Source organism: Chlorocebus sabaeus, chromosome 4 (genome assembly GCF_047675955.1).
Source record: "Chlorocebus sabaeus isolate Y175 chromosome 4, mChlSab1.0.hap1, whole genome shotgun sequence".
Taxonomy (NCBI): domain Eukaryota; kingdom Metazoa; phylum Chordata; class Mammalia; order Primates; family Cercopithecidae; genus Chlorocebus; species Chlorocebus sabaeus.
This window is the reverse complement of record NC_132907.1, coordinates 1256070-1282257: the sequence shown is the minus strand read 5'-3', so window position 1 is coordinate 1282257 and position 26188 is coordinate 1256070. Positions and strand designations below refer to the sequence as shown.

Here is a 26188-nt window from a genome sequence, read left to right as displayed (position 1 = left end):
CTGTTACAGAAAGAGAACATAGAACCTTATAGAGTTATAGCACAGAAGCTCTCTTGATGCAGAATTTCCAGAGAGAAAATCTTTCCCTTTTGAATTCTCTTCCCCAATGCTGCTTGCTCCCTTGTGCAATGGTTGTGTTTGACCCAACTATTACACCACTCTCCCTTCAAGACTGCCCAGCCATATACTAAAATCTAAAATGTACTAAATTTCCTTGCCTTGGACACAATTGAAGTAGAAGCTTGATAGTTTAAAAAGTACTTCAGCAGATATTTATAGAGAATAAAAGTGAGATACCTATAGTTAGGGCATAGATTTTGTTATATAAACACAGGTTTTAAGTTGAATAATTTTTATTGTATTGTGTGAATATTTAAGTACAAGAAATGTTACATTGCATTGTTTATTATTATTATTATCATCATTATTGCTAAATTTGACTCTGAGTTCCCCATCTGAGTAGTAGGACAGTAAATTTACAAGTCATTCAAAGGTTCCAGAATATATGGGGAGGGTTCTCTAATCTAGGTCTATCTCTGCTGTTATACTCCTTTAGAGGCTCAAGAATTTCTTTTTAGGAAGGGTTTGGGATGGAACACAACCTAGATAGAAGGCAACAGAGGACCTGAATTGAAAGTGCATTTGTAGAACAAACATACTGTATTTACTTATGTTGTGTATTTTTATGGGGGTAGGGTTAAGGGTGGCACTCATGGTGATTATGAGAAGGGAGGCTGAAACTCTCCCTAGCCTTGTAATATGATGATGGACCACGTCCACATGATTTTCTGAAAGGAATCGCTTATCTGAGAACTTTGCTGAAACGGGCAGCCCTGGGGTACTAACCTCAGCAAAGTCCAGCCTCCCTCCCCAGGTGTATACTTATTGAGGTACAGAAAGGACACTGGACTTGGGCTATACCCTTCCTGGGGCTGGCAGCCTCAGCTTCTTCCCAGGATTAGGAGATGTTAACCCATCTCTGGACATCTACCTCTACACTTTCTTGTTCTCCAAAGTTCCTTTCTCTTTCTAGAACAGTCTGGTTATTAAAAAAAAAAATTGTGATCTGAAAGTGAGGAAGGTCCCTCCTCCCCTCCAGTTCAAAGCCCTTCTTCACTCTTAGTGGGGCTGAATAGAAGGCTAGGTGGCCAGGGCTATCTCTCCTTCTTTCACATGTATTGAATACACACACACGTTAGCTTCCTAAGATGGTGATACTCAGTCTTCATTAATACCTTTTTAGCTTTTTTCCCCTCTCTCTATTCCTTGCCTTTCTCTACATTAAGAGCAGTCTCTAGGAAATTGTGTCCTTTGGAGGCAAAAGGGCTCGGATTTGATTCCTCTAAACACCAAGAAAATTCTCCCCTTCTTCCCTGATTGAAGAAAATGTCCTGTCCACAGAACTGAACTGTGTCCAGCATAGTGACCAAAGTGGCCATTTTCCCACATGATAATTGTTTTATGGCTATTCACCATAGTGCAAAGTGCCCTGAAAGATATCTTATCAGCTCTGAAAAGGAGAAGAGTGGTAAAGAATGACCTAACAACTATTACCATTTCCATGCTGTTTTGTACTAAAAAGGAACACATGTATTTCTGAATAAACTGAGGAGTTAGGAAGACATGGGGTGGGGAGGGAATGTTTAGCCTTTCACTTTTAAACATGCTAATAGTGGACCAAAAGCCATCAGTCTCAAGAATGATTTTGATAATTAATAATAGCTTATTCTTGTCAGGTGCAGTTGTGTGATACTATAGTCCCAGCTACTCAGGAGGCTCAGGCAGAAGGATTCTTAGAATCCAGCAGTTTCAGGCTGCAGTCCACTATGATCCTTCCTATGAATAGACACTGCATTCCAGTCCAGACAATGTAGTAAGACCCTATCTCTAAAATAAATAAAGAAAGAAGTAAATTTGTGTGGTTTGGCTGTGTCCACACCCAAATCTCATCCTGAATTGTAGTTCCCATAATCCCCACATGTTGTGGGAGGGATCTAGTGGGAGGTAATTGAATCATGGGCACAGTGAGTGAGTTCTCACAAGATCTGATGGTTTTATAAGGAGTTTTCCCTCTTTGCTTGGCACTTCTCCTTGCTGCCGCCATGTGAAGAAGGACGTATTTGCTTCCCCTTCCACCGTGATTGTTAGTTTCCTGAGGCTTCCCCAGCCATGCTGAACTGTGAGTCAATTAAACCTCTTACCTTTATAAATTACCCAGTCTTGGGTATGTCTTTATTAGCAGTGTGAGAACGGACTAATACATAAATAAAAAAATCTTATTTTTGATGGGACTTTGAAGTTTAAAAGCAATTTAGTTACATTATCTCTGAATTTTCTCTATAACTCTAAGGTAGCCATTGTTTTATACTATAGTTACCTTCTAGGTAACTGAGGCTCAGAAAGGGTGTGTATCACCCACTTGATAAGTGACAGAGCCAGGCTAGAACCTGAGATTTCCTTTTCCAAATCTCGTATATCTACCTTTGAACATGACCCTAAGGTCTGAGGAATTATAATAAATGTGTTGGATTATCACAGTGAAATTAATAGTTTTAAAATGGTTGGTTCTACTTCTGTGGGCAGGTTGGGGGTTGGTTTTTTTGTTGGTCTTGAAAGCAAGACTTAAGTCATTGAATCACTCTTTCCACACAAACACCCAATATCTTTCTAAATAGCAACAAGGCAAATAAAATGATCCATTCAGCTTTGGTTTATTATAGCTAGCATATTGACTTTAATGAGATTTATGAAAATTAATTCTATTTTTATGTGTGATACATATAATTTGTGATATATTAGAACCCTTGGTATAACAAATATGCACAGTGCATAGGTGCCCATTTGAAAAAGCTCAGATTATGATTTTAAATTATTGTAAAGATTTACTGTTGTTATATCTTTGCTTTTATTGCATGTTATTCATATCTGCGGCTTATTTAATAAGGAATCTTTGGTCAAAAGCACATCCCCTATAATATCACTTTTCCCATGGGACTATATCTCTTACTTTATGACATGGTTTCCAGAACATGTGACAAAAAGCAGAGAAGAAATATATGAACACATATGGACACAGAAGACCTTTTTGTTGTGACCTAGTGAGTTAGAATTGTAGCTGTAGCTGATTTCATCTTATTCTCATTCAGCTATTTATTCAAGTATCATATTTATCATCTTTGACCTTTGCATCTGTTATGGCCTCCAATATTGGGAATGTTTGCTTTTGCTTTGGGGTTTGGAAAATTAAAAACCAATATGACCCTTATAGGTTAGAATACTTACAGAATTAGAAACAAGCAGTATAGTCTAATATAGGATGTAAGAGGTGAAGATAAGACCTACTAGGTGATAAGCACTGTTCAGGGACTAATTCAGTGATGTAGGAGTCCTGGATTGTGAGAACATATTCAGCTCAGGGTGTTGGGAAAAGCTCCATGGAAGAGTTAGCATTGGAATGTCAAAGTTTTCTAGCTGTGATAATGGGAGTATTAAAATATTTGAAGTTTGAGGATCTTACGAGCTATCATAAGGTGTTTTGGGGGAAAGACAGTGATCTGTTTTCACAGGAATATGTGGTGCGTAAAGGTGATTGGAGTGGAGACACATTGTGAGAAGAGCTTTTAGTATTGGGCTAAGGAATATGGACTTTGATCTGTGAGCAATGGGGAACTGTTGGAGGCTTCTGACCAGGAAGTAGCATGATCTAATCTATATGTTAGGACTATTCAGTGACAAAAGTATAAGTAATGGATTGGAATGGATTCGGTGTTCTAGGCAGTTATTGTGAAGCCTGAGGGCACTTTGATCTGGAAAGTAAAGGGAACAAAAGAGATTACTATGGGGACAGTAAGCAGGGAGACCAATGATCAGAGGAGGCTCTGTGTCATTTGGGAATTTGAAATAAGGTACTACCAGTGTAGGGGGAGTGATAATGACAAAAGAGAGCAGAGTTAGGAGGCAGAAAGTAATGAGGCCTTGTACTAGGGTATAATGATGGGAATGGAGAAAAGGAGAATATCATGGCTCTGTGAAGGTAGAGTTGGTTGATTTAGCAGCTTTATTTGAGTATGAGAGATGAGTGAGCATGAGGAATTAAAAATAACTACCAGCTGCAAGTTCGGTTTACTAGAAGATAATATTATATGAAGAGAAACAAGGGAATCAGGAGAAAGACCTTTTTTAGGTTAGTGGTATCAGTGGATTAAATGTCTGGCAGGCATTTGAAAATGTGAGTCTTAGGCCTCAGAGTCAACCCATTGAATAACAGTAGAGATTGTGAAATTGGGCCAGTTTTCTGACGGAGGTTATGAGGAAAGAGGATGAGAAAAAGAGAATTGGGAATATTCCTAAATCTCATGCCCACTCTAATGGCGACACACTTCCTTCTTATTTAGAATTATGACTATGGTGGACCACTCTTACTGACACAGCTATCTTATGCCTGAGGGATGTTTGCATGTATCCCTGTGTATATTTCCAAGATTTTCCTAGTGATAACATCACTCTAAGTCACTTGCATTCACGCATGTTTTTTGAGTGAAGGAAAAAGCTTTGGAATTAATAACCACTCCTTACGCATTGCATTTATTTGGTGCACACCCATCGTGATGTGTTCACTTTGCTTACCTTACTTATTGGGAATGGCAGAAAAGGCCATTCACTGTTGTAGGCAGTTACTGGGAAGCCTGAAGGCACTTTGATCTGGAAAGTAAAGGGAACAAAAGAGTTTACTAGGGAGAAAGTAAGTAGAGAGACCAATGATCAGAGGAGGCTCTGTGTCATTTGGGAATCTGAAATAGGGTACTACCAGTGTAACTAATGAACAATGTGAAGCTTAAATGATAATTTGCCACAAGCATTTAATGAAAGATCATTGCCTTTGGTAGTAGCCACATATTGAATAAAGTTTGCTGAGTGTGCACTGAATATTATCTGTCCTAAATGACTCAAAATTTCAGTTTCATCCTAGGGAATATTATACAACTGGAAAAGGAAAGGAATACAATTATCTCTGAGAGCTGATATTATTGCATAGTACTAACAGAGATAAGGCCACTTTCAAATTGTCATAACAAATGAACTTTAATGATGACTAATGAACAGAAATATGTTTAATAACCTGTGATCTGATTTTAGAAGCTGGGCTATTAACTGAGAATAAGGAGAACTGCTCTCTGTTTCTGATTCTGTCCCTCTGATCTTTGCCTTGAATAAATCACTTATGTATAAAATGATTCTGGATAATTTAAAAGCATCAAGTATTTGAATTGTGACTTTTCTCTCCAATATTTCTCAACTAAACCAGCACAAAAATATAAGAAGTATAAGGTATAATTTGATTTACCTGCAGAAAGAGTATTAGCCTCTAACGGGGATTATCCACATTTCTCAAAAACAACAGTTCGTAATGTTGATGATCTATTATGACTGTGACCCCTGATGAGCATACTGAGACTAGCGTCAGCAGATTGTAAACTTCAATAGCATAGAAAGCCAAGCATCATGATTTAGCTTTGTCAAGTGTTGAAAAATTTTGTTTTTGCACAGAGGAAAAAGTCTTTCCTAAATAGATTCTGACTTGGTATATTGACTAAGTATATTTGCCTCATTTTTAGGTTCCTGAATCTTTTTTTTTAAGTTTCTATCTTGTATTTTTAAAATTACCCTATATTTTATATACTCATTGTAAGCATATAGGTTTGCACAGATTAATTAAATGTAATTTTTGAATATTTGCCAAAACAGAAGCATGGCATTGGAAATGTACTTTAAAAATAGAAAATTTGAAGGCACTTTTGAGTTTGCAATGACAATTATCCCAGAAAATTTACTATAAAATAATTAAGCGTTACCGCAGGTAAACTTTTTAAAATGTATTTTTAATTTACATATAGTAAAATTTACTCTTTTTGGTATATATTTTATACCAAAAATTCGACAAACAGAACAATTCTATTACCTCCCCAAAGGAACTCCTTGAAAATACATTGTCCCTTTGTAGTCAGATCCTCCTACCCCCCACCCTTAACCCCTAACAACCACTGATCTGTTTTCCATCACTATAGTTTTGCCTTTTCTAGGATGTCATATACATGGAGTCATACGTTATGTAGGTTTTTGAGTCTGGCTTCTTTCACTTAGCATAATGCATTTGAGATTCATCCATGTTGTTGCAGGTACCCACAGTTTGTTCCCTTTTATTGCTCGATACTATTCCATTTACGGGTCCTTCACAGTTTAGTTGCCACTTGAAGGATATTTACATTATATCTGATTTTGGGTGATTGTGAATAAAGCTGTTATAAACATTCACAAATGGTTTTTATGTAAATATGTCTTCTTTGTTTATTTCTTTTCTTTCTTTCTTTTTTTCTTTTTTTTTGAAGCAGGGTCTCCCTCTGTTACCCAGGCTGGAGTGGAGTGGCTCAGTCATAGCTCACTGCAGCCTCAAAGTCCTGGCTTCAAGCCATTCTCACATCTCAGCCTCCCTAGTGGCTGGGACTACAGGGCATGCCACTAAACACAGCTAATTATTTTATTTTTATTTTGTAGTGATAAGGTCTCACTGTGTTGCCCAGGCTGGTCTCAAACTGCCTGCCAAAGTGTTGGGTTTACAGGTATGAGCCACTATGCTCAGCCAAGTCTTATTTCCCTTGGGTAAATACTGAAAAGTGGGATTGTTGTGTATAGTAAGTATATATTTAACATTATAATAAGCCGCCAAACTATTGCTCATAGTGACTGTACCATTTTGCATTTGAAAATTCAAGTTTTTCTGTGTACTTGTCAGCACTTGGCATTGCCAGGTTTTTTTTTAAGTCATTCTAGAGCATGCATAGTAGTATCTCATTGTAGTTTTGGTTTCCATTTCCCTAATGATTAGTAATATAGAACATATATCTGTGTGTTTGTTTGCCTTTAGTATATATTTTTTGTTGAAGTGTCTTTTCAGATCTTTTGTCCTTTTAAAAAAAATGAGTTGCTTTCATTTTAAGGTTTGATGATTTTTATGTAATCTAGATATATGATTCAAAAACATTTTCCCCCAGTCCCTACCTTGTTTTTTCTTTCTCTTAAAGTATCTTTTGCAAAACAAAAAAAAAGTTATTTTGATGAAGTTCAACTTATCAGTTTTTTTTCCTTGTTCTTATAGTGCTTTTGGTGTTAAATCTAAGAACTCTTTGCCTAGCTGAAGGTCACAAATATTTTCCTATACATTTTCTTCAAAGTGTTTTACAGTTTTACATTTACATTTAAGTTTATGGACCATTTCAAGTTAATTTTTTATTAGCACAAGTATATTTCTTTACTAACCAAAGGGATGATCCTAATTAAACCAGCACTTTAAAATAATTCCACATAAGATACTTGTGGAGATTTGCTTGTTGAACTGAACTTGTTCATTCTCTCAGCTAATTACTTTCCAAAGTGATGACAGAATTTTTATTCTACTTTTTCGTAGACCTGAGTACAGGTGACATTGTTCAGGATGCAGTCCACCATTAATTTCCCGTTTTTTTAACTTTCTTATTATTGTGCTTTCCTTTCCTTTCCATTCCTGATGTTGAACCAATGTGCCATGTATGAAGTTGTGACAGTCTGTGTTTTTCTGCTATCAGCTGTAGTTTCTTCAAACTTCTCCCTCAGGGTACGAGAGAACTGTGTTGGTTTCAGAGTGCTCTCAGTGTTTATGGTGGTTTTTGCTGTCACAAGAAATGTTACAACCTGTTCTGGCCATTGCATGCATTTTTCACAGAACTATCCCTACTCCTAGTTCCATCATGTATTCATCAAAGCATTTGCTATCCACTCGATGCTATTGTCCTCTCAGCTGCTGAATGATGGCCAGCATGGGTGTGTGAGCAGAGCAGGGTCTGGCTCAGGGGTGGGGGTAGGATGTTGAGCCAGGTTTTTTGTATAAGGTGTGAAATATGTGTCTAGGGTGATTTTTTGGCATTTGGGTTAGTACTGTTTGTTAAAAAGACAATCTTTTTTTCCACTGAACTGTGTTTACACCCAAGTAAAAAATCAGTTGACTGCAGTATTTGTATGGATCTATTTCTGCACTCTATACTATATGATCTACGTGTCTCTGCTTTCATCAGTACCCACTGTCACAATTATTGTAGCTTTATAGTACAGTTGACTTTAGAACATCTCTGTGAGAAAGAAACAAATTCTCTCAAGCACCCTAGTCAGTTTCCTTTTCAGTCTTCTTATCCAAGCAAATGGATTATTTCTCAACAATTTTATCTTCAATGTTCATTCAGTTTATATATTGACTCAGAAAGGTTGTAGCCATACTTGTAGCCTTTCCCTGGATAGAAAAAAGACCCTTGTACACTATAGCATTTAAGTTGAGCTTTCTCTGTATTGAAGTTAAAATGCAAAAATTTGCACGTGCATACACACACACACACACACAGACACACACACACACACACAGGCAAACCAAAAACCATCTACTGAGCTATCATCTGCAGACATTCCTTTAAGGGGCTTCCCAGGGAGCTACCTCTTTCAGGCCCCATCACTCTGACCAAGCTGCCTGGACAGTGGTGACACCTTACCATCCATTGATAACCAGCTTCCTGTCTGGTGGAGCGTCAGTTGGTGGGAACCAGCTGTTATGATTCATCCCACTTAAGATTTCTGCCTTTTGAGAAGTGACGCTAATAGACCTTGGCTGAATGGTGTCTGATTGGGAGAATTTTCTTTTTGAAAGCAGTTTGATTTCTAGTGCCTCAGCAACTGAACTTTTTATTTTAACAGGTACGCTCCAATTTCCAGTTTCTGTGGAAATTCAATAGAAAGATAAATGTTGTTTTCATCAAGTGTTTGTACTGGCTATTATTTCTTCCTGAAAAACAAACAAGCAAGGTAACTTCTCTTAAAAAAGATACTTGCGTTATGAATTCTTTAATAGTTTTCCAAGCTTTCTGGCTTCTCATATTCTGCAAAAGGCAAAACATTTCCAGCCTAAGATATGACTTGTTACATTTGGATTTGGTGAAAGTATTATTGAGTGCCTGAGGAGATAGCTTCATATATCTTGAGGGGATGGCCTTTCTCTTGCGCTATTGAAGCCAGTTTCATCCTTTGCTTTGTTTTTGTCATTTTCTTAGCTCTGATAAGCTTATGAATATTATTTAAAAACAAAGTTTGTTAAGGGGTTGAAGCGGTTTACAACCATAAGGACAAGCTGTTGTAAATATAATGAAAGAACAATAAGAAATATAAATTTTAAAATATTGATAAGGGAAAGGTGTACTGGCTTTTATGAGTTATGCAAAATTAACATTGTCCTTACTTTTTTAAAAACAATTTTCAGCAGTTGCACATGGAATAACAATTGTCCTTACTTTAGAGATGAGGAGAGAGCAGAGCATGCCATGAAGGAGGAGGACTGTGATTACATTAGGGACATACCAATCATGGTACCAGTGGTATGCATGGGCAGAAGAGGAGCCTGTTACCAGCAGCCTTTACAAGATGGGCCAGATTTCTTCAGCATCGCTACATATAAAGTCACACCCCTAAGTATGAGAAAGTCAAATTGTGATGGAAATTTTTCTAATGCTAAGAATTGCTGGTTTCCTATAGCCAGTTAAAGTTGTGCTAGCAGTGCAACATTTTATAACATTTGGTAGTAACAAGTGATTTTATCTTTAGGTTGGTGATACCCTAGGGCAGACATTCTCAAACTTTAGTGTACATAAGAATCACCTGGGGAGCTTGTTAAAATTTAGGTCCCTGGGCCCCAGCCCTCAGAGGTTTTGATTTATTAGGTCTGGGGAGTGGACAAGAATCTGCATTTTAAAAACAAACCCACTCTGTTTGGCACCCTGACTCATTTCTCAAGAGGTTGCAAAATTCTCCTAACAAAAACTGTTACCCTTCAACTGAATTTTTAAAATACTCTTTCACTTAGTACAAGTAAGTGTTGTGAAATTTAATGATGGCTGAGCTTTGGGGTTCCAGAGAGGTTGGCAATAACTAGTTTAGATTCCCTAGGTGTGAACTAAGATATAACATGCCGTGCAGTATAAATAGACTTCAGTTAAATTTCTTTCAATTAGAAGTTATTAGTTACACAATTTCCATTTCCAGGTCATCTATGCATCCACAGATGGTATTAGATAAGGGAGCTAGACCAGGCATGGTCTACCTAGGGAATTTCACCAGGTTATTTTATAATCATTATTGCCTACTGTGCCCTTAATGATGTTAGTCAGGATCCCATTAAGTTAGTGATTATAGTAATTGGGCCCCTGATGATAGCCAGGGGGAGTCAAATCCTGTGGGTCCACCCTATTCTGGTCATATTGGAGGCAAGATAGAAATTGCTGCTTGTAGTCTTCAAGGGCACTTTTCCTTTGTGGGGATAAGGTGCACTGTGCTCCCAAGCACATTTCTCAAAACACGGCAGGAGTCCCTAGAGAGTCCTCCCCCGATAATTCAGGCTGGCACTTATGACTTACTTTTAAAAGTAATTTAAAAATCCCATCAAATACAAACAATCAAAATCCAGATTCTCTACCAGCTATTCTGTAGATCTAGTATTCCATTGTTTCCATCTGCCCACATCAACCACTTAAAAATATCTTTGGACAAGGTTTTTCCTGCCTTTGTTGATACTTAGGTAAGGTGGAGCATTTCTAGAGACTGGACTCAAAGCAACTGTGCAAACGAATATGATGTAAACTAGTTCTATTGTTAGCAAGGGGGAATGAGATTTTGCTGATTTGGTGTTCATATTCAGACAACTTCTGCAGTTTGCAGAATTATAATACCAAACCAGAGGTTATTCCTGATTCACTTGAATGAATCCCTGTGCTTGTGGTTCATGTATATAGCTGGCTTTTAAAATTTTTCTAACTTTTCATGGCAAAACTTAAAGCAAAGAGAATTACAGAATCTTCCAGATATGGAAAGTACTTTAAAGAACATACACTCCTATCTCTTACCTAATGTTTATTTATTTGTTTTGACAGCCAGGATACACACTGGATTACCTAATTTTTAAATCTCATCTCTACCTTAACTCTGTCACTAAATTGTCAGCTTTTTAAGGGAGAAGGTTATTTCTTACTCAAATGTGTTTTTAATCCTTGTGAAATTATATTACATTCAGCTTCTTGAGGAAGAAGGCCTCATTTTGCACAACTGTCCTGAATAAATACTTTTTAATTTAATCATTCAGTTGGCAGATGTTCTCGTTCCCTGTGTTCCAGTTGTGTGAATTTGGCTGCCGTATTTCCTCAATTCTGACCCCTGCCCTATCACTTACTAACGTATGACCTTGGGCGTTATTTAACCTTTCTGTGCTTTTTTGTAAAATGACACTCAATAGCATGATGATGATTTTTGCTATTGTCTTTGCGGATATTTTTTAACATGATTAATATTTATGTGTCTAGATTAAGTAGATACACTAATAATAGCTGCCATATTTTGAGGACTTTCTTAGTACATTTGTGCTGCTATAACAAAATATTAATGCCACAGACTGGGCAACTTATAAACAATAGGAATGTGTTTCTGGCAGTTGTGGAGGCTAGGAAGCACCGGCAGATTCAGTGTTTGGGGAGGGCTTGTTCCACAGATGACATTTTCTTTCAGTGTCTGTGAAAAAGGGCTGAAGAAAACAGACCTACTTCCTCAAGCCATTTTGTAGGGTCTCTAATCCCATCCATGAGGGCTCTGCCCTCCTAACTGAATCACCTCCTAAAGGCTGTACTTCTTAATACCTTCACATTGTCAATTAAGTTACGCCACATGCATTTTCGGGGAAATTCACACTGTGCTTATGCTTCCTGTCCTTTCATTTAATAGCCTAAGTTCTGTCTGGAAAATACTATTGGAAAACAGAAGTTATTTGAAAGCTCTTGAAAGTAGGACATGTTAACAGTTACAATTAGTAAGTATATATTGTATACATTTTATTATGGTAGATTCTCCCGTGATTATAAGACAAGTGATTTTTCTTTTTTTAACTTTTTTTTTTTTTTAAGTTCAGGGGTACATGTGCAGGTTTGTTAAATAGGTAAACTCATGTCATGGGGGTTTGTTGTACAGGTTATTTCATCACCCAGGTATTAAGCCTAGTTCTCGTTAGCTGTTTTTCCTGATCCTCTCCCACCTCTCACCCTACACTCTCAGGAAGCACCCAGTGTCTGCTGTTCCCCTCTATGTGTCCGTGTGTTCTCATCATTTAGCTTTCACTTCTAAGTGAGAACAGGTGGCATTTGGTTTTCTGTTCCTGCATTAGTTTGCTGGAGTCCTCCAGCTCCATCCATGTTCCTGCAAAGGACAGGATCTTGTTATTTTTTTATGGCTGTGTGGTATTCCATGGTGTGTGTGTGCCACATTTTCTTTATCCAGTCTACCACTGATGGACATTTAGGTTGATTCCATGTCTTCGCTATTGTGAGTAGTGCTACATGAGCACATGTGTGCATGCATCTTTATGACAGAATGATTTATAATCCTTTGGGTATATACTCAGTAATGGGATTGCTGGGTTGAATGGTAGTTCTGTTTCTAGCTCTTTGAGGAATCTCCACACTGCTTTCCATAATGATTGAATTAATTTACACTTTTACCAACAGTGTATATGTGTTCGTCTTTCTCTGCAACTTCGCCAGCATCTGTTATGTTTTGGCTTTTTAATTATAACCATTCTGACTGGTATGAGATGATATCTCATTGTGGTTTTGATTTGCATCTCTCTAATGATCAGTGATGTTGAACTTTTTTTCATATGCTTGTTGGCAACATGTGTGTCTTCTGTTGAAAAGTATCTTTTCATTTCCTTTGCTCACTTTTTTATGGGTTTTTTTTTTTCTTGTAAATGTGTTTGTTTCTTTTAGATGCTGGATATTAGACCTTTGTCACATGCATAGTTTGCAAACATTTTCTCTCATTCTGTTGGTTGTCTGTTTACTCTATTGATAGTGTCTTTTCCTGTGCAGAAGCTCTTTAATGAGATCCTATTTGTCAATTTTTGCTTTTGTTGCAATTGGATAAGCAATTTTTCAATTGAAATATAACAAGGAGTTGTTAGGCTTCCCAGACCCACTGTTCTACAATATTATATGGAAATCACTGTCCTACAACGTAATATTTTTTTAAAATCATTCATGGTGCACTTAACAAAATCAGGCTACATATGCTGATATAGCACAGAAGAGTGAATTAATTGGGCATTTGAAGCCTGATGAGTTGCAGTGACTCTTGGGTTATCAGGGGGTGACTTAATTCTGCTACTAAATGAATGAACACTCCTTCGATGTGGGAAATTCACACTCAGCTTCATCACTCCTGCCAGTGAACTGGTGGCTGTATCCAAAAGAGCAAAGTACATTTCTGAAAAAAATCCAAGTGGTTCATATTACAGAATAATGAGTATCAGAGGCATTAGGGCTCTATCATGTAATGTTGCTAATGTCCCCTATAACATTCACTGCAGACAAACTGGGAAAATACAGAGAAATAGAAAAAAGAAAATTAAAATCACCTACAATTTCACACCCTAAAACAACCATCACTAAGAAATTTATATATCAATTCCTCCCAGCCACAATTATATATATATAAATGCATGAGATTAAAATTGGGGTCATGCTACAGATAAAAATTTGCATTTATCCTATTAAACAAACTCGCTGAGAACACCTTGTTAGACAAAATAACTTCTAAGCTTTTGCCTTCTCTTCAGTTACACATGACATATGCTAAGTAACATCAGTTCAGGATAGAGGATATAAGCAAAAGGAAGATTGACACTGCCCAGGATAGAGAAACAGGAATATGAATGATAAATATGTGTGCTATTTCTGAATATCATTTTTTTAGTCATCAATAAATTATGAGGAAGAGTTGAAAACGGAAGGACTTAAAAAAGTATTTTTGGAAAAAGTACAGGATCTCAAAAATGCTTCAGAGAGAATTAGTTTAAGTTTACTAGTGATCTTTTTGGGAGGGCTCAATGAGTACTTACTGCATGGATTAATTTAAGAAGATCTATATAAAAGTATGAACATACTCCCTATAACCTAAATCCTTTCTGTCCCTCATCTAAGACTTATTCCAAAGTCTCATGTTTTTTTCTGTATTTAAAGTTGCATAGGAATTTTAATTTTTAAAAGTAGAAGTGTGGCCAGGTGTGGTGGCTCACACCTGTTATCCCAGCACTTTGGGAGGCTGAGATGGGTGGATCACCTTAGGTCACGAGTTTGAGACTAGTATGACCAATGTGGTAAAATCCTGTCTCTACTAAAAATACAAAAATTAGCCAGGCATGGTGGTGGGCACCTGTAATCCCAGCTACTTGGGAGGCTGAGGCAGGAGAATTGCTTGAACCCGGGAGGCAGAGGTTGCCGTGAGCCAAGGTCACATCATCGCACTCTAGCCTGGGCAATAGAGTGAGACTCCGTCTCAAAACAAACAAACAACAAAAAAACAAAAATAAAAGTAGGAATGTTACACTGATTACTTTCTTTGTAGACATATATAGAAAATATGGAAGTATACCTAGGTACTGGCAGCTATACAAAGAATTGGGAGATCTGTGTTTACAGTTCTTGGTGCTGGCTTGTTTTCGGTGATTGAAAGTCTCCTTTAATAAAAGGGGGATGAAGAAATCTTTTGTTGCCTGGAGGCCATCTTCTAATGAATGCTACTTTTGGTACCCATTAGAGTTCACCACTGGGCCCATGCATCTGCCAAATACAGCCTGAAAGTTCATCTTTTGATTCCCAGTGGCCTCTGCAGCACTGGCTACATCACTTGTGAGGCCCAGTGCAACATGAAAATGTGGAGTCTCCTATTTAAAAAGCAAGAAAATTAAAATGTGAAGCTTTTTCTGTTCTTCTACAGGCTTGCCCTCAACCTATCATGGTGTTTTTATTTGCTATTTAATGTTGCACATTCTTAGGCATGAAAATACCTGCAGGATGAATGCAGATTCACATAGGGCCTCACTCTGTGACTAAGCCCTCACATCACCCACCAGCCAGTAAGTTCTCCTACTGCCATCTGCTTGCCCAACCCATTCCCTGGCAGGTGGCAGAGAAGGCATGTCAGGCATCTCCCTTTCCCTGTGCCCACCACCCATGTAAGCCCATGGTGGCTGGGGACCCCCAAGAGTAGTGCCACCTCTAGGCCAAGCATGTTAGATCAGAGGCAGGTAAGAGACTCCCTCCAGCCCACCAATACCCACGAACATGCCACGGTGCTGCCAGTCTGAGACAGGAATTGCTGCCACCATGCCTCGCCCTGGGATGTCACAGGGAGCAACACAACCTCCTTCTGAGACTGGAGGTCAGCAAAAATTGTCGATGAGGACAGGTTGGAAGAGGCTTAGGGGACCCAAAGTACAAGGGCACAGGAAAGTGGGCAGCTGAGAACCCCACCCCAGCAAAGCAGGGAAGTGGGCTGGTTGGTGAGCTGAGGCTCCAAGCACCCTGTGTGTGCTCTGTTGTCTCACTGGATTTCACTTATAAAACACAAACTCAAAAATAGAATTATTAAGAATTTCAAGACAGAATATTAAACCTCATGGGGTAAAGGAGTCTTCTGACCAGCTATCCTGTGTGACTGAACTAGTTGTACACCAATGAGCAGGCCCTGGGCCTCCAGAATAACTTCTACCCCTGAAATGAAGAAACTTTTTTTGTTTTGTGGCAGGATGACAAACACTTGAATATAACTTGTATTTCTTATACAGCAGTGCTTCTAAAGTTTAATGTGCATATGAATCGTCTGAGATTCTTGTTAAAATGCAGATTCTAATTTAGTAGGTCTGAGGTGGGACCTGAGGTTTTGCATTTCCAAGTTCCCAACTGATGCCAAAGCTGATCTGGAAACCACCTACCCCTTGAAAAGCATTTTATGGCCCAGTGCAGTGGCTCATGCCTGTAATCCCAGCACTTTGGCAGGCCGAGGTGGGCGGATCACGAGGTCAAGAGATCGAGACCATCCTGGCCAACATGGTGAAACCCCATCTCTACTAAAAATCCAAAAAATTAGCTGGGCGTGGTGGCATGTGCCAGTAGTCCCAGCTACTCAGGAGGCTGAGGCAGGAGAATTGCTTGAACCCAGGAGGTGGAGGTTGCAGTGAGCCTACCTCACACCACTGCACTCCAGCCTGGCAACAGAGTGAGACTCCATTTGAAAGGAAAAAAAAGGCATTTTATTTGGAAATAATTATAGACTAACAAGAAGTTGGAAAAATAATACATAATTTCCATGTATCCTTCACTCAAGTCCCAGAGAAGGCATGTCAGGCATCTCCCTTTCCCTGCGCTTACCACCCATGCAAACCCATGGTTTTGATATTGCATTACAGTTGTATTACATAGTATACTGTATTACATATAAGATGTGTATTACATATAAGATGTATAATACATATACTGTATTACATATAAGGTGTACTATTTTTTATCACTCCTCTCTGGGATCCAAGGTCCAATACCAATAACTAAACTACAGACATAATTCCATTTTCACCATTTTTTACTTGCATTCAATTGTGTGTGTGTGTGTGTGTAGTTATATGCAATTTTATTCCATGTATAGATTTGTGTAACCACTAGTACAATCAAAATATAGAACTGTTCTATCACCACAGAGGAACTCTCTCGTGCTATTGCTTTATTTAGGGTCCCCAAGGATGTAAACCAGCCTTAGCGTTAAAGATGTTACTCTTATCCACTGTGTGATGTTGACCAAGTGACTTATCATCTCCAGGCCTGTTTTCTTATCTGTAAATTGGTGGTAATTATAGAGCCTAACTTAATGGGTTGTTGGGCATGTAAAATGCAGAGAATAGTGCCTTGCAGAGTGTGTGTTCATTGTCAATTAATAGTATCATTCACATTAGGACTTGGCTGACTTTGGGTGCCAATTGCACCAAATTTTGCTTCATATCCAGACTATGATCTCAACATATTTTACATTGGACATTTATAGATTTTTAAAGATAAAGGTTGTTTCATTCAGAATTCTGAAATAATTGATATTCTACCTAATTTTACATTAGTAGCAGGATTACTTTTTAAGTTTTAAAAAATTAATTTATAAAGACAAATGCCCAAGATATTTTTTACAACATTATTTATAATGATCAAAAAGTGTGAAAATAATTTGGTTATTCATTTGGAAATTTCTTCAGTTTTATACCATGAAAATGAAAGAATGAGGCAATTCTATGTATGTTCGCTAAGATACCCAAGATGTAGTAAGTTAAAAATAAATGTTTTAAATAAAAGCAGCCAGACACAAGAAAATACATATGGTATGATTCTATTTACTTAAACTCTAATAACAGGCAAAGTTATAGTGCTTAATGATGTGTGCTTAGGCAATAAAATTAACAAGAACAACAAAAAGTTGATGACTCTAAAAGTCAGGATACTGGAAACCTTTGAGAGAGAGGATGAGAGGGGGTAGTAATTAGAAGTCCTGAAGAGGGCTGGCAATACTTTGCTTTTTAACCTGAGTGGTCATTGCAAGAGGGCTCACTTTGTTGTTTTGTACACTTACCTATGCATATATTAGATTTCACAATAAAAACTATTTGAAAGCACATTTCATAACTCTGTTAGGCATAGTCTCTATATATTTGTAGAAAAATTCACAAAAGATCCACACATACACAAAGAAACAACTATGGGCATTTTTTGTTACTTTTGGGTTATGGGAATGTGGGATAGGGAAAAATTTCACTTTGCATTTTGTCCATAATCATGTGTCACTTTAAAATACTCCGTCAAATATTGTATGTGAATACAGATTACTCCTTTTTTATGTGCTTCTGTATTATTTGAATTTTCTTCATAATCACATGTTACCTTAAAAATATTCTTTCAAAATTTGCTAATGTATTCATATGTGTATACATATTTATATATGCTTGGAGGTTTTAGAATAATACTTCAACAGTGGTCACCTCTAATGGGTGCACCTGGGGATAATGCATTAAGAGGGGGGAACATTTTCTTTTCAGACTTCTGATTTGCTTGAATATTTTCTTTTACAATAAACATATGCTGATTTTTAATTTACAGCATACACCAAAAGTGGTATATAACGTATTTCAGCAGGTTTTGTCTCGCAGACAGAATAGATTTGGAGGGATAAAAATGGGCTCATTCAAAAATGTGGTAGATCTTGGGGGAAGGCTTTATAGGAAAAGATACCCTAGAATACAAACCTATACTACTGCCCCAACATAGATGCCAGAGTCTCTGATAATGGGCTAACCTGATGAAATCTTTGAAATTAAACCATCAAGGCAGGAATCCTCAACACTAAGTACAGCTCCTGGTCTGTGAAGGAAAGTATTCAAGAATTCTTTGTTGAATTTATTGGAAAAGAGTAGTGTTTAAATGATGTTTGACCTGCTTTTCACTGGTTGTTGATGCTTGAGGTGTTTTTCTTAGTGTGAGGGTTGAGAGGCATGAAACATGATTGATGGGATAAAGTGGGTAATTTTTGGAGAAAATAAAGTAAAATTTATTTACTTTAAATTCTACTTTAGCCTTTTAGGTCAATTAGTATTTTCATCTGCTTTTTAAAAGCATGGGATACTTTTCAAGTTGATTAACAGTGATACACTATCCTAATTATCCTGTGAAGCTCACAGTAAGTGACCTAAAATTCAATGGGAATGACTCAGCCAGACAGAAAAAGTCACTGGAAGACCAAATCTGCTATAGGGAAATAGCACTGGTATTAATCAAAGGTCTGATACTGAAACTCTCTGAGAATTCCAACTATCTTCTACACTTTGTGGCTGATAATTAGACATTCCCAACAAATAATAATCAATAATACATATTTTTTGGCAGCAGAGGCAGTCAAATATAGAGATACAGAAGTGAGCTTCTCACCAAAATAGAGTTTCTTTGGAACAATGTCCAGCACTGGTATGACACTGCACTACCCCAAACAGTAGCAACTAGATACAAGTACTGAGTACTTGAAATGTGGCTAGTTTGAATCAAGATGTCTTGTGTCAAATATAAATCAGACATTGAACACCTAGTTTGAAAAATAGAAATAGTATCAAAATATTAATGTTTTAATATTGATTACATATTGAATGATATTTTGAATATACTGAGATAAAGAGCATTATTAAAGCCAATTTTACCTGTTTCTTTTTATTTTTTTTAAAGTGGTTTCTAAAACATTTATAATTACATATGTGGCTGAAGGCCAGACATGGTGGCTCACATCCTGTAATCCCAGCACTTTGGGAGGTCAAGGAGGGAGGTTCCCTTGAGGCCAGGAGTTTGAGACCAACCTGGGCAACATTGCAAGACCCCATTTCTACACAAAATTTTAAAAATTAGCTGGGCGTGGTAGCCTGCACCTGTAGTCTTAGCTACTTAGGAGACGGAGGCAGGAGGATCACTTGTGCCCAGGAATTCAAGGCTGCAGTGAGCTGTGACTGTGCCACTGTACTCTAGCCTGGGCAATAGATTAAGACCTTGTCTCTAAAATAAATTAGAAAAAAATGAAGAAATAAAATTACCTATGTGGCTTATGTTTGTGGCTCCTTTATGTTTCTATTAATGCCAGTAAAGAATATTTGAATAGAAACAAACCAAGAGTCAGCATTTTAATTTCCCTTACTTTCCAGAAGAGGGAAAAGAGTTACAGCAAGTGGAAATGCTATGCTCAAAGGCACAAACCTGGTTGGAAAGAAGTGAGGAGTTGAGCTTTCATCTTTTAAATCTGTGTCTCAACGTTCCCTAAGTTACATAGCTGGCCCCTGATGGAAAATTCGAGGCCAGTGAAACAGACTTCCTTAGGACATTTACACATTGGACACCATGTTTCTTTAACCTTTTAAGATATAGTCAGTGATAATTTTAAGAATGTTCTGGGGATTTGCAATAGGATTGAGAGTAGATAGGAGTTAGGGGACTTTAATGTTCTATTTAATACCTCAGTGTTATTTTTAAATCTTGGGCACATATTACTATTAAAGAAAAAGAGGCCTACGGGTTGGGAAAGCAGAAGATTTAAAAGAAACTGTGGCTTAAAATTCAAAACTGAAGATACTTGAGGTAGCTTTTTCTGCCATTATTTTCTTTGACATCTCTAAACACCCTCAGCTAATTCTTGCTGCTCTCTTTGGGTTTTTTACTTTTTACATTACTAAAGCAAAATCAACTGGTACAAACTAATTTTTGAATCTGCAGCTGTAGCTCAACAAACCTGTTTTTCCTACTTCTGCAAGCAGCAGACTCCTCAGAATGATTGGTGATTTTGTTTTAAAAGAATTTAAGTCCTGCTTTCTAAAGGGCACTTGCCAACAGAGTAGATGTTTCTATCTGAAGCTATTTGCTGCCATCATACTTGAGATTTTTTGCTTATGGCTTTCAGTGCTGTTACTTCTAAAGGCAGATTCTTGAACACAGGTTCGTTAGCTTCAGAACATACGCAGTCTCCTCATGGTAGCAGCTGTGCTGAGTTCCTGAATGGAGAGATAATTTCCACAGTACATTTTATAGCCACACATCATTCCTGAGGATAATCTAAAACACAAATTATTTTTATTTTTACTCCTTTATCGTATGAGAGAAAGAAATACTTAGCTAGTCTGAGTGATAATGTTTATAGCAGCATATTCTATTTTTGTGGCAGTTTCCTTCTAGCACTCTCTCCTAACCTAAGAGGGACAAATGTAGGTTGCCTGTACTTAACAGGACCCTTGGAGTACATATGGATATGGTATAGAGTCCTCTTTTTAACTTTTTGTCAATATTTTCATCTTCTCTTCTTACTTCATCACTTTTAAAGCTTTTCAGCTCCTGAAACAAAAAATAAGCCTGTCCTAGAGGCTGATATCATCTCGAACCACTTTTGTGAGACAAGTGCAAAGGCTCTGAAGGGATTTTAAAATTTGATTTCTTAAAGAGTTATTTTTCACATAGTTAGATATCTGAGCCCACCTAGAAGCTGAGTAACCTCAGTAATCTTGAGTTCCCAAATCTGCTTTTATTCATTTCACATTTATGATTGTAAGCATCTATCATGTGCCAGGGTAGGGTTATATCCATTGTCAGTAACCTTGGCAGAGTAAAAAATGCTGTACAGAGGCCTGTGGACCACTCCTAAGGACTTTTGGAGTGGCAGAAAGGAGATGGAGAGGACGAAGCAGACAAGCCTAGACAGCTCAGTGTTCCCACCTCTAGAAATAGTGAAGTACTGCACAGTCATAGCCTGTCTGCCCTTGGGCTTCTTCTGATTGCTGCCTGGGGCTTTAAATCCCTGAGTTGAGCTTTCCTGACCTTCGGACCCTTGCTGCCCCCACAGCTCCAGAAGCTGGAGCATTTATCTATAACTCAACACCTGGGCCCCAGTCTCAGCTCTAATACAAACACCAGCTCTGTGACCTCACCTTAGCTCAGAGTAGCCTCTCTTGGTTTCATACTTTGATCTGTAAAACAAAGGAGTGCGACCCTTTTTTTCTCTCTCTCTTTCAGCACTAACCTGTTAACTATGCTTGAGAGAGGAGATAGAACCTCATCACAACTACCTTTTGGAAATAGTTTTCCTGTACTAGAATAGGGGGCCTTAGTCACCCTCACGTTGTACAGTGGAAATTTTGGAGATATGCACGTGCCTGGGCCCTGCCTCCAACCAATTAAACAAAAATTTCTGGGGAGTGGGACCTGGGGATGAATATTTTTGAAGAGCACACCAACTAGTACGCAGCCACTGTTGAGAACCACAGGTTTTGTAAAAGCATCAGGCCTTGAGAGGGACAGATGCAGATGTAATATCCAGAATTTACTACTTATTAGTTGTAAATCCATGGACAAGTCACTTAGTCTCTCTGAGCCTCAGTTTCTCTATCTGTAAAATTGGGACCAAATTGTATCTTCCTCAAAGGTAGCTATGTGGCACACAGTAGATACTCAATGAATTGTGATTGAGATGGGTCTGTTGCTGTGCTGTCCAATGTGATAGCCATTAGCTATATGTGACTATTTAAAAGTCAGATAAAGTTAAAAACTTGGTTTCCCAATTGCACTAGCCACATTTACAGTGCTCAGCAACCTTATGTGACTAGTGGCTACCATATTGGACAGCAGATATATCAAATGTTTCCTTCATTGCAGAAAGTTCTAGAGACTGGAAAGTGCTTATCTACAGTCTACAGGATCTACTAAGATCCAAGTTTATTAAGGGAAAATTTATTTTTAACTCTGTTCTAGAAAATCCACTACATTAGCTTTTGTCAGGTAAGTAGCAAGACTATGGCTTGGGCAGAAAAAGTAAAGGAAATCCAGGAATCATCCCTTGTGTGGAGACATTTTTGCTTGTTTCTATATACCTATAAATGAATTTACCTAGAAGTAAACAAGCAAGTGGGAACATCTAATGGATTCTACAAATACTGATCTTTTCTCCCTTCCTTCCCACCAGTTCTGGGGCTACACTTACCATTTAGTCCATTTGTTAAGGTAGAATATTAACTTCTTTCTGCCCTATTTGTTCCTACCACAGGCAGCATACAATGAAGCTTCCTGTGTGTGTGTGTGTGTGTGATCAAGAGGAAGGGGTACAAGGTGAAAGAAGGAGCTGGCAATGATAAGGGAAGTCCCTGAATAAATGTCTGTAACTGAGAAAAGAAAAGCCATACATAGAACATGTTTTATGATTTTATTATCTGTAATATTTATTTCGATATTTTGACAGCTCTTTTATTAAAAAAACTCCTTAGTATTATTTTGATTTGCCCATAGTGGAGGCTCTGAAGTCAGATGGTCTGAGTGCAAACCGTGCTCCAGTATTTACTATAGCTGACTGACGTTGGATAGGTTTCTCTACCTTTCTAAGCCTCAGTCTTTCCATTTGCAAAATGGGAATAAATGTTGGTATCCACACCTCGTAAGGTTATTGTGAAGACTAAGTGACAGAATACACATAAAGTCTTTAGAATAGAACCTGACACCCAATAAATGCTCAGTGAATTGAAAAAAAATTATTTAGAAAGTACATTTTATTGTCAGCAAACAGATGATACGACACTTTTAACTTCCGCAAGTAGAAGAAAATATACCTTCCTCATAGGAATTTTAAAGCTATTTAAAAAAATGTAATGCTCTTGTTTCTTTGTCATATCTTTTGGAACAAGTGGGCCTGTTTTTAAAGGAACATTTATAGTTCCTATGTTACATAAATGTTCCACTTGTGCTACTGTACTTGTTTAGTTAAGCACAGGCCTAGCAGCTGGGGAAGTGTCAAAGTCTGAAAAGCAAGGGATTGTTGATTTGAGGTACCCTGTGTTAAAAATTGCTGATATAACTAAGCCACCTTAAAAACAAGGAAGGTAGTGGTTCTTGATGGAAAAGAGACCACAGCCTACCTCTTAAATTCACTTTCTATTTGTTTTGTCTTCCTGCAATAATGTTTCTGTTGGCAAAGTTACTTTGTTATTTTTTTTAAATCTGAGAGCATGACATATCTTTTGGGTTTTCAATTATTTAGATGTTTCACACTCTTTTGTTTTGTTATGCACTGTGACAGTGTGACATACCTAAAGGACCAAGGACCAACTCCCCAGGGAGTAGAAAGTGCTATCATTTATTTTTAGAAAGGAAGCTGTATTGGTTCATATAAGCTGCTTTCCCAGCTGAAATAACATAGCAGATTGGTGCTGTTTGAACACTGTTAATTGCTGAACATTCTTAAACTAGTAAATAGTCCCGATTAGCTGGACTCCAAACAGTAAGTCAAACAGACCAGATCACTTTTGATAAGATAAACACTCTATTAACCTTACCTATTCCCATTGCATTATCTTCGAGGGATATGAAATGTTAAGCTATAAATGTCTTTTTTTTTTTTTTTTAAATTTAGAAAGACGTTAGGAAAAATTGTTTGGGATATTTGAAAGTAAGTTAAAGATCATTATGTCCAATGTATGATTTAGTAGATAATTATCAGGTACTATACCATTAGCTGAGAGGTCAACACTAAAGATGAACCCATTCATAACAGAAAGTCCTGATTTACAAGATCATGTTGTACCCTGTCATTTCTGTTTGGGCAACTGCAAACAAACAGTAATAACTCTAACAAGGAACAGTGAGCTTTTAATAAATAAAATGTAATATGAGTTCTTTATTAGACCCTTAAGTCTCAAAACTAGAAAGCTTTCTAGAATAAAATTCCACTTCTACTCACCCTTTCAAATAACACAACTCTAAGATTCTTTCCATTTTCCAGATTCTAGAGCATTCACGTTAAAAATAAGTTTGAAATATTTCATTTAATAATTTAAAAATTATTTTAATTAAATCTTGCTGATATGAACCATGTCTGTTCCCCTAAGCCTAGAAATGGAGTGTTGAACACAGCAAAAGTGACCGAAATATAGTATCATGTCCAGAATCAGGAAATGTCAGTTTTAGAGAATTGCCAACTTGCTTTGTGAGCTCAAATAGTTTAAAGGAAGTTTCCTTATCAGTAGGAGGTGTAGGGAATTTAAACGATTTGATGAGGAAGTTTCCTTATCAGTAAAGTATAGGGGCAAACTAGTATTCCAAAGTTTTTTTTTTTTCCGGATCAAAAATTCAATAATAAGGTTTTTATAACATTAAAAATATCTTACTGTTTTCTTGCCTTACTATTGAAAAATAGTAGAAAGAAGAAGAAGGAAACATCTACAATCCCACCAGTCACCTTTAAAATTATTATATTATCTTCTAGTCTTTTTGTTCTACACTTAAAAGAAATTAGAGTTGAGCTCATACAGCATATTATATATGCTTAACATTATAATGTTAAAAACTTTTTATAAACATTTAAAAATGATTATGTGAATATAAGCATTTATCTTCTTATTGGATATTTTACATAGTATCATTTTAAAATTAATTAATTTTTCATCTTTATTTTTAGAGATGGGGTCTCATTGTCACCCAGGCTAGAATGCAGTTGTGTGATCATAGCTTACTATAGCATTGAACTTCAGGGCTCAAGTGATACTCCCACCTCTGCCACCTGAAGCAATGGGATTATAGGTGTGAGCCACCACATCCAGCCCATTTTAGAAAAGTATTATAAGCAATGCTTTTGTGAAAATATTTGTACTTAAGGGTCACTCTTCCTTCTAACTCTATTTAGTGTTTTCTCCACAGGAGAGAGTCCTAGAAGTGGAAATACTAGGTCAAACAGGAATAATTTAAAGGTTCTTGTGCATTTGCTTTCCAAAAAAGTTAACTGTATTACCATCAAAAATTTATCACTGCACAGAAAGATGCCCACTGTGCTACAACAAGGACATTGGATAATTTTCATAAGGAATTAAATATATGGTTCTCCTATGCTTGGTCTCTCAAGATTTGAAATTTTAACCAAGTATGAAGACATCAGTTCCATATATTCTATTCCTTTCACATAGAGAAAAGCTTTGTTTCACTATCACAGGCTGTGTGTCTGCCAGCTGTTAGTGAACTTTAAGGTTGCAGGTTGGCTTAGCACAGATTGTTATGACGACCATACTCTGAGGGTATTTTAAGGATAATCATCTAAATTTGTCTGTTTTTTCCAGGCTAGTTAATGGGAACAAACGTACAGTTTGATAGAAGAAATACATTCTAATGTTCAGAGTAGGGTGACTATAGTTAACAACGTTTTGTTTCTTGTTTTGTTTTTTTCTTTTTTGTTTTTTTGAGACGAAGGTCTCACTCTGTCACCCAGGCTGGAGTATAATGGTGTGATCTTGGCACACTGCAACCTCTGCCTCCAGGGCTCAAGTGATTCTCCTACCTCAGCCTCCCGAGTAGCTGGGATTATAGGTGCTTGCCACTGCACCTGGTTAATTTTTGTATTTTTAGTAGAGACAGGCTCTCACCATGTTGGCCAGGCTGGTCTTGAACTCCTGAGCTCAAGTGAGTCACCCGCCTCAGCCTCCCAGAGTGCTGAGAATACAGGTGTGAGCCACCGTACCTGGCCAACAATGTATTTTACATTTCAAAATTGCTAGAAGAGAGTACTTGAAATGTGTCCAACACATAGAAATTATAAATACTCAAATACCTGATTTAATCACTACTTATTCTATGTGTGTAACAAAATATCACTTGTACTCCATAAATATGTACAAATACTATGTATCGATATTTTTAAAAAAGTATTTGAGGCAATGTTGGGC

The 26188-nt window shown here is 37.3% G+C and overlaps 1 pseudogene; it reads right to left on the bottom strand.

Moving 5' to 3' along the window:
* Nucleotides 1-7368: 7368 nt before the first annotated feature.
* On the bottom strand, nucleotides 7369-7910 carry LOC103224931 (fatty acid-binding protein 5 pseudogene; annotated as a pseudogene).
* Nucleotides 7911-26188: the final 18278 nt, after the last annotated feature.